Raw genomic sequence first — 7,581 nt, 5'->3', positions numbered from 1 at the left:
GTACCCACATCACCTGGGTGAGGACGGCTCAGTGGGTGCACCTCTCCCATACGCTGAAGTAGCCTGGAGATGCTGTGTGCAAGTCAGGTAAGACATGGGGCTCATGTATAACAGGAGAATTCATGCTGTAGGAGGCCCCGGAAGGTTAAACCCCAGCTGAGCTGCTGCTTGGAGAGCTGAAGCTACCATGTCCTCCATGCTCTCTGATGAGGACACATCCAATGCACCCAGACAGGCTCTGCTGCCTATTTTCTTTCTCTTGGGGTTCAACCTATCATTACACAGAGGCTCTTTATCACAGACGGTAAAGCAGTGTCTTCAGCGTGGGTTTATGCTTTGACAGACCCTAATAAAGCCATTTTTCTTTTGTAACCTCGACCAGGCAGGTCTGCTCTGGATGCTGATCAACAATTTAGCTTCACTTGGATGACTTGGAACAACCCTGACTCTTTCAAGGCTGAGTGGAAAAATGTTCCCAGCATGTCGAAGGAAGACCTTGCAGATTTGTCTCCAGTTCTTATGGCTGGTGCATCCCACTGTGCATTTGATTCCCATGTTTAAATTCTGAGCAGATAGCAGTCAGCCTTCACCAGAATACTTTTTTGCAACCCCATCAGCATATCAGAGAGCAATATTAATGCTTTAAAGTGCAAGTCCCAGATACCCCAGCTCTGCCAGGAGCAAGCAGCAGAGCTAAAGCATCCAGTGGTAAATAAGCTTATCAGATTCTCTGCCAAAGTAAGAGAAAAGACCATGTTGGATTAAAACAACAATGTCTGTGTGTCCATTTGGGTTTATAAGTAGGGATGTACATGGTTTGGTGCATGGCACTTTTTGTTTGTAGTTTTTGTGTCTCTGCTTTCCTGGTTTGCTTATATCAGTGTGTGTTTGGCTAACGGAAGGTGTATCAGACCTCCCCACAAAACTTGCGTCTTGTTCTTTAGGCAGCTTGTACTTCAGGTGCTGCTGTACCCAAAGACACACTCAGACTTTGTGCGTGGTTTCTTTCTTAATGTCTGTCTTTAGAGATTCCTCTAAATAGGAATAAAATATCACAAGCTACCTTTAAGTAGGGAGCAACTGAGCATACACTGAACATTTCATAATACGCTACTGGGATGGGGTACCTGTTCCCTCTGAAAGCGGATGGAATTAATTCTGTTTTGTAGATAGCTGCTGGGCTTTAGCTCAAACAAGGACTCTATCTTGAGCTTTGAAGTGTCTGGCTCTTATTAAAAAAATCGTTAGGCTACAGCTAGAGAGAAGTTTTCCGAAGCTTAACCTTGGCAATGGGTAGCTTCCTATTCACAGTTGTTTTCTTCTAAATGGGTAGCCTAAAAATAAATTACCCCCTCCCCCCTCAATCTTGACTCTAAGAAGGAGAGTTTTGAATTACTTGGAAGATGTCAAGGTTTCCTGTTGTCAAGATGGGCTGGTGAGACACGAGCTTTTATCAGCCCCGTTTCATAGTTGTGTGTGTTGAGTAGGTGAGAGGGTAAAAAATGCATCTGATAGAAGTAGTTTGGGCATCTTAGTTGATGGGCCCAGTAACTTCCCCCCACCTACGCATCCTCTCTTTCAGGCTCTTGCAGGAAGAAGTCACAAAAGCAAGAGTTTTTCTTCCTGTCCTTTACAGCTTACCTTGAGCTGTGAATCCATCTGGATTCTTAGGAAAAAGAGCTCCATCAGAGCTCCCTTGCTTCCACAGACGTTATTTTTGTGGGCAAATAATTAATGCCACATGGGAGCTGAAAGCAAAGGTGATAGTGACAAAAGTGTTTGCTGGCAGGTTTGGTTCATTTCCAGCAGCCTTTGCTTTATGCCACAGGACTCAAACAGCAGAGATTGCTCCTCCTGAAATAGCCACAGTGAAACATGCCTCAGGTGGTTTAGCAGTAATGTTGAGGAGGAATTGCTAATACAGTTTTTCATCTTGACAGTGAGTGGCCTCTGTTGTCTATACCTTGCAATTTTAAGGGAGAGACCTTGTATGAAGTTGGCATCCTCAAGCTTAAAGCACTGCCACACATCCCTGTTAACCACTGATCTTCTGCAGCTACTTAGGAATTCAAATGATGTTTTCTAATGAGGAACTTCAACGGGCCGAACAGTGACACAAACATATGTTCCAATGCAAAAAAGTCTTCTGTTCTGCAACTCCGTACTCCCTCCCCAGAAATGTGGGCTATGGGAAGAAAGAACAAGATTTTGATATGCTAATTTCTGGTATCATAAAAATATAATGCTTGTTTGTCCTTTATCAACAGGCTTGTTCATCTCTGAGGTTCAGCTTGTTGTGCTTAATCATGTGCTGTATCAGCTGTCCTCCGAGGCTGCTGAATGAGGGTGAATATTAGCACCAGACAGTGTTAGCTAACCACACTGGCTTGGATCTCTAATACCTCTGCCTATACCAGAAGGGATGTTACTGCAGGGCTTTTGAGGCTAATGCTGGGGTGTAGCATCAGGGCACTGTGAAATGTCCTCTAGAGACAATTTCTGGACTTGCTGCTCTGATTTCAGCTTATTGCTCCTAGATTGGCTGGAGCTGCTCTGATTTTATCTGTTAAAGTCAGATCACACTCAAGTACTGCTTTTGCCTCCCTCATTTGATTTATCTACTCCAAAGTTTCAGAAGAGCCAGCTCCATTCTTGCAGACAGACAGATGTGTAATTGTAGAGGAATTGCCATCAGTGTAACTGGAAATAGCACTGGAAGAGGAGATCAGGGTAGATAAACTAGTCTTTAAATTAGTAAAGATTCTGGATTCTTAAAGTTGTCACATGTAGGTACATGAGAGCAATGTGACAACATTATTTCTTATTGTGTCTCTTTTTAAAGAGGCCACAATTGCCTTGTTCCTACCTCTATGCTTGCCTGCGTATCTAGTGCTGTTGGGAGCCAGGTCCAGCCTGGCATTCAGGAACTCATCTGCCGATGTGCAAAACTGGAGCTGGTGTCAGCAGCACTAAGTGACCTCTGTGCTGGAGCTGCTGGGTGCTGCATCACTTTTACCCCCAGCACTCCTCTGTGTAACCTTCATCCAGGTAGGCTGAGCGTGTGCTGTTTAGATTCAAAGTGCATTTGCAAGATGTCACTAACAGCAAAGGCCTTGAATTGAGTGTCTGCTACAACCTGCTCTGAGTTCACTGCTGATCTGATCCTCCTGAAGATCATGGAGTTCCCTTAGCATGAATTTGGACCAAAACATTTAACAGGGGACATCTCACCATAAAATGAATCAGAAACAAATGACCCAGAAAAATAAGGTGAATAGTGGTGTTTATAGTCACTTAGTTTTGCATCCTATGAAAGCGAGTGGAGAGTGGATGGAGCTCCAGCCCTTTATTTCAAAGTGGGTAGACCCCCATTACTTCATCTCTGCCCTCACAGATGTCAGTGATTAAAAATATCAGCTAACCACATTAGTGCAGCACCAAATCTCATGGAGTTCTGACGGTGACATCTTGCAGAGGGATCTGTCATCTGAGAAATTCCTCTATAAAGATTTTTCAGTGTTGATCTCTCTCACATCACAGCTTCCAGTCTCCAACTCCACATACCTTAAGGAGGACTAAATTGCAGATTATCCTCCTTCTGTAACAATTACTTACAGTTTTCCCTGGTCTCTGCTGAGATGCTGTGCCTCTATCACGTGATGGCACACAAGTAGTTTATTTTACTAAACTCATCCATTTGTGGCTACACAAAGCAAATCAAAAGCTTGAACTTTTGAAGCCACAGGCAGATGCTGCTTGGCAACATTCGTATTCACCTGCCATCAGCGCTCCAGAGAGGAAACCTGGAGAGCACCACCTAAATGCTGCTCGGTGATTTCATCTAGCAGGGTGGATGATTGGAACAGCAAGATAAAGGAAAGAGAGGGTTCAAAGCATATTCACTGTTGTATAGATATGCATTGTGAATTTGCAGTGTGTGTAGTAGGGGGGTTATTTTAGATTATATACAGTGAGTTTTCCAGCTCTGTTTTTTCCATGTGCTCTGTTCTGATGTACCCAGCAACATTCATGTCCTCCCTTTCTCTCGTTTATGTCCATCCAGGCAAAAGCCCACGTGTGCTGCGGTGAGTTGGTGGCATCACTGCAAAATGCCCGGCTGGACACGAGGAGCTGCACACAAGCAAACAGCCATGAGCCAGGAAGGAATACCATCTTGGAGGGCCCCGTCCTTCACTTCTTCACTGGAAGTGGGTCAAGCAAAAAGCCCTGGCTAGCAAAAACAAATGCTTTCTGGGGAGTAGCATGTTGTGGAGGTCTGTGCTTGGTACAAAGTGATATTGATCCTGCATTAAGGCATTTAAGAATGGCTGCAATACAAAGAAATAAATGTCACACTCAACTAATTTAAATTACCCCTGCAAGATAATGAGAAGCTATTACAGCTCTGGATCTGCGTGCTCCCTGCTTGAAACATATAATTTGGCAAGCAGATAGCCTTTTTCTTCTCTATTTGTATTTTTTTTTGCAACCTTTCAAGGGGCAGAGCAGTAATATTGGATGGAAATGAGAAAGATGTTTAGAGCATGAATTGTGCTTTCCTACAATGCATCCAGAAAAAGCTCTTTCCTCATTCCATATCAATAAAAAAGCTAAAGATAGAGGGCAGAATAACAGAGCCTTAAGCTTTTAGGAGCAATCTTTCTAAACTTGCTATCCCATACTGCTTTTTTAATTAAAAATTTATCCTCCAAATTACTTCTGCTTTCCATCTGAATTTGGCTTTCCTTTACCTTTCAGGCTGGCATCTATTACAGCAAGTACAGCAGCATGGAGAGGGGTGGGAGGGTCAGTCAGCGATCAGCATGTGTCTTCCCTGTTTACCTACATCCTTTCATCTCACTCCTCTGCTGCATATGCTTAGCATCTGGCTGCTAACCAAACACGTTTGACTACTGTCTACAAATAACATGATTCCAAATATAAAATATTCTGTGACTCACATTAATTGCAAAAAGAACAAGAAAAAAAGAGGAGGATTTTAATGAAGTGGAAGTTTTCCTGGGAAGATGAAGCGATCTGTTTGATTGCCATGAGCCAGCTAAAGAAAGAATAAATCCACAGAGGAAAAGAGAAGTCTCAATTATAGTATAAAAGAGAGTGTGCTATGGATTTGGGAGAGTAGATTTAAAATTATACTGAGTCGGCCCCAGTGAAGTCAAAAAGAGCTGGGATTGTAACCTCAGTCACCATGGAGCTGTAATCAGGGGTGTAAGAAGAAGATGTGAAGATGCTCAATTTATTTGCTGGCATTTGGCAATCTAGATAGTAACCCATTTTTAACTTATTTTGCAAACCCAGGTTTCTTAAAGGTTGGGGCATCATGTCAGTTCACTGCAGCTGCCCTTTCTTCTGCATTCCCAGGTTAGAAATGGTGACTTCTCTCCAGCACCCAAACCATGCCCTCTCCTAAGACGCAGAGAAGTCTGAAACACCCATGGAAAAGCTGCTCAGTGTTTGGCACATACAGAAGGTCACACTTGATGAGGTAAGATGTTATTTTCAAGCTTATAGTCAAGTATTGCAAATAATTACAAAATAGAGCTCTATATTTATGTAGCTGAAAGTTATTTTAACTTGCATTGATCAATGCTTGCTTCCAATCTAATGCATGAAAAAGTCTATCAAGGATAATGCTTATTCACTGTGAATCTTGGTTAGAAATAGATCCTCAGGTGATACATCCATGATGAGCCATTTTAAAGAGGGTATTATATGTCTCTCAAAGCCTTTTGGGAGGGAGGAGGGAAAAGGTACTTTGAGACAATAGGAAGCTGATTCAATAGCTGCACATGAGAAAGGCAGTCTCATGGTGCAGCCTTTGCAAAACAAGCTGAGCACCACAGAGCTTTTATGTAATGCAAATGATTTAGATGAAATGAGAGGAAGAACTGAGAGAAACTAAGGACAGGCCCAGCAAAGGCTAATTAAAATGAGGTGGATGCAAATCTTTGCAGGAGTTTGGAAGGACCGAAGTGTTCCATCCCTGCTGCTGTTTGCAGAGATGTTTGCTTTCAGATTGGCATCAGGGACAGGTAGCTGGAGTGGTAATCTCCTAAAGAAATGAATGCTTTCATGGCCTCTCTGGGGCCATTTAACAGACCTACAGGGCTTGATGAAGCACAGACACATCTCCAAATCAGGTACTTGATCAGTCTTCATCCGCTAACACTGGCAGTCCTCAGTTAATAGTTTTTGTCCAATAAGGTAATAGCTGAAAGGTGTTTTTCACCCTTCATTTAAAAACTGTTGTCAAAATACAGCATGGGCAAGTGGTTTGCTTTAAAGGGTCACCTGTATCATAGTACATGAGTGCCTCTGCTTGAGCTAGGAGCTACTTCAGCAAGTGAAAGGAATAAAACAGGCATCCAAATGCTACACCGCCCAAATCACTGCTGTGAATGGCAGCACTACATGGAGGGGTGACAGAGTTGATGTGCAAAAACACAAAGGCATCTTGGGGGCTCAGTCCAGCTGTTGGTTCTCCACTCTCAGCCCTCCACAACATCTGCCCTGGGTACTGTGAACATCTCCCCAGAACCAGGTATGGAAACCCTGAGTTAATTGTCACTGAATGAAACCATTTTTTTCCTGAATGCCCTTTACTTATTAAAGTAGTTCATGACTAGGAGGGGGTGAGACAGCCAGGATATAATTAGAAGTGCATTCATCACTCCTGCTGGTAATTGTTTTCTAAGAACACATAAAAAGAGAATCGATTGCTTTCTGGAGTGCCTCATCACGCTGCAGGTACCACTCACAAATCACATGGAGCTGGGGAGCCCAGCCCTATCCCTGGCAGTGTTCATCTCCATGATGCACCCCACTGTTCTGTGTCCATGGGGGATGTGGGAGCAATGGCAAGAAAAATGAGACCCCATCGAGAGAGATTTATGGGCCTGGGAAGCAAATGCCTGTGATGGCAGCCTGGTCCCAGCTCTTAGAGCTGCTTTGTGAACTGCTGGAACTTGGGCCATTTGCAAAGTGCAAAATAAAAACAATAGAAAATGAAGTAAATGCGTTTCTTCAGGTTTGGGATTCAGGCTCCACCTTGGTTGTGACACAGTGCATCAAAATACCTTTATTTTTGATAACTGACTGCAAATGATGCATTTCTGGATCTGGCAGGGAAGGGCTTAAAAGCCTTCCTGTAAGAATGAGGCCAGTTGACCTGTGCCTTGGCTGTTTATTACACAAAATGAAAGTGGGTATGAAATGCTGCTGAATCAAACTGGCAGTGCTCTACCAGATGCATACCATACTCTTATCAATACCTTTATGCTTATGACTGTGCTGAAGATTATTTTCTGGGGCCCTCAAGACAAGAGGGGTATGAACCTGCTTGAACAAGTCCAAAGAAGGGCCACAGAGATGCTGCGAGGGCTGGAGCAGCTCTGCTCTGGAGCCGGGCTGAGAGAGCTGGGCTGGGTCAGCCTGGAGAAGAGAAGGCTCCTGAAGGGGAGACCTGAGAGCAGCTCCAGTGCCTAAAGGGGCTGCAGGAAACATGGAGAGGGGCTTGGGACAAGGGCCTGTAGGGACAGGCCAAGGGGAATGGCTTTAACC

At 43.8% G+C, this 7,581-nt stretch overlaps 1 long non-coding RNA gene across 1 annotated transcript; it reads left to right on the top strand.

Annotated features, from left to right (window-relative positions):
• Positions 1-350: 350 nt before the first annotated feature.
• Positions 351-6,460, top strand: LOC130598324 (uncharacterized). The gene is made up of 3 exons (XR_008971984.1): positions 351-708; positions 4,064-4,208; positions 5,320-6,460. It is a non-coding gene; the product is annotated as an uncharacterized LOC130598324 (long non-coding RNA).
• Positions 6,461-7,581: the final 1,121 nt, after the last annotated feature.

Source organism: Pezoporus wallicus, unplaced genomic scaffold (genome assembly GCF_028554395.1).
Source record: "Pezoporus wallicus isolate ANWC-B61680 ecotype Strahan unplaced genomic scaffold, APGP_CSIRO_Pwel_v1 contig_8089, whole genome shotgun sequence".
NCBI classification, from domain to species: Eukaryota; Metazoa; Chordata; class Aves; order Psittaciformes; family Psittacidae; genus Pezoporus; species Pezoporus wallicus.
Note: the sequence above shows the minus strand (reverse complement) of the source record. Positions and strands in the feature narration are given on the sequence as shown.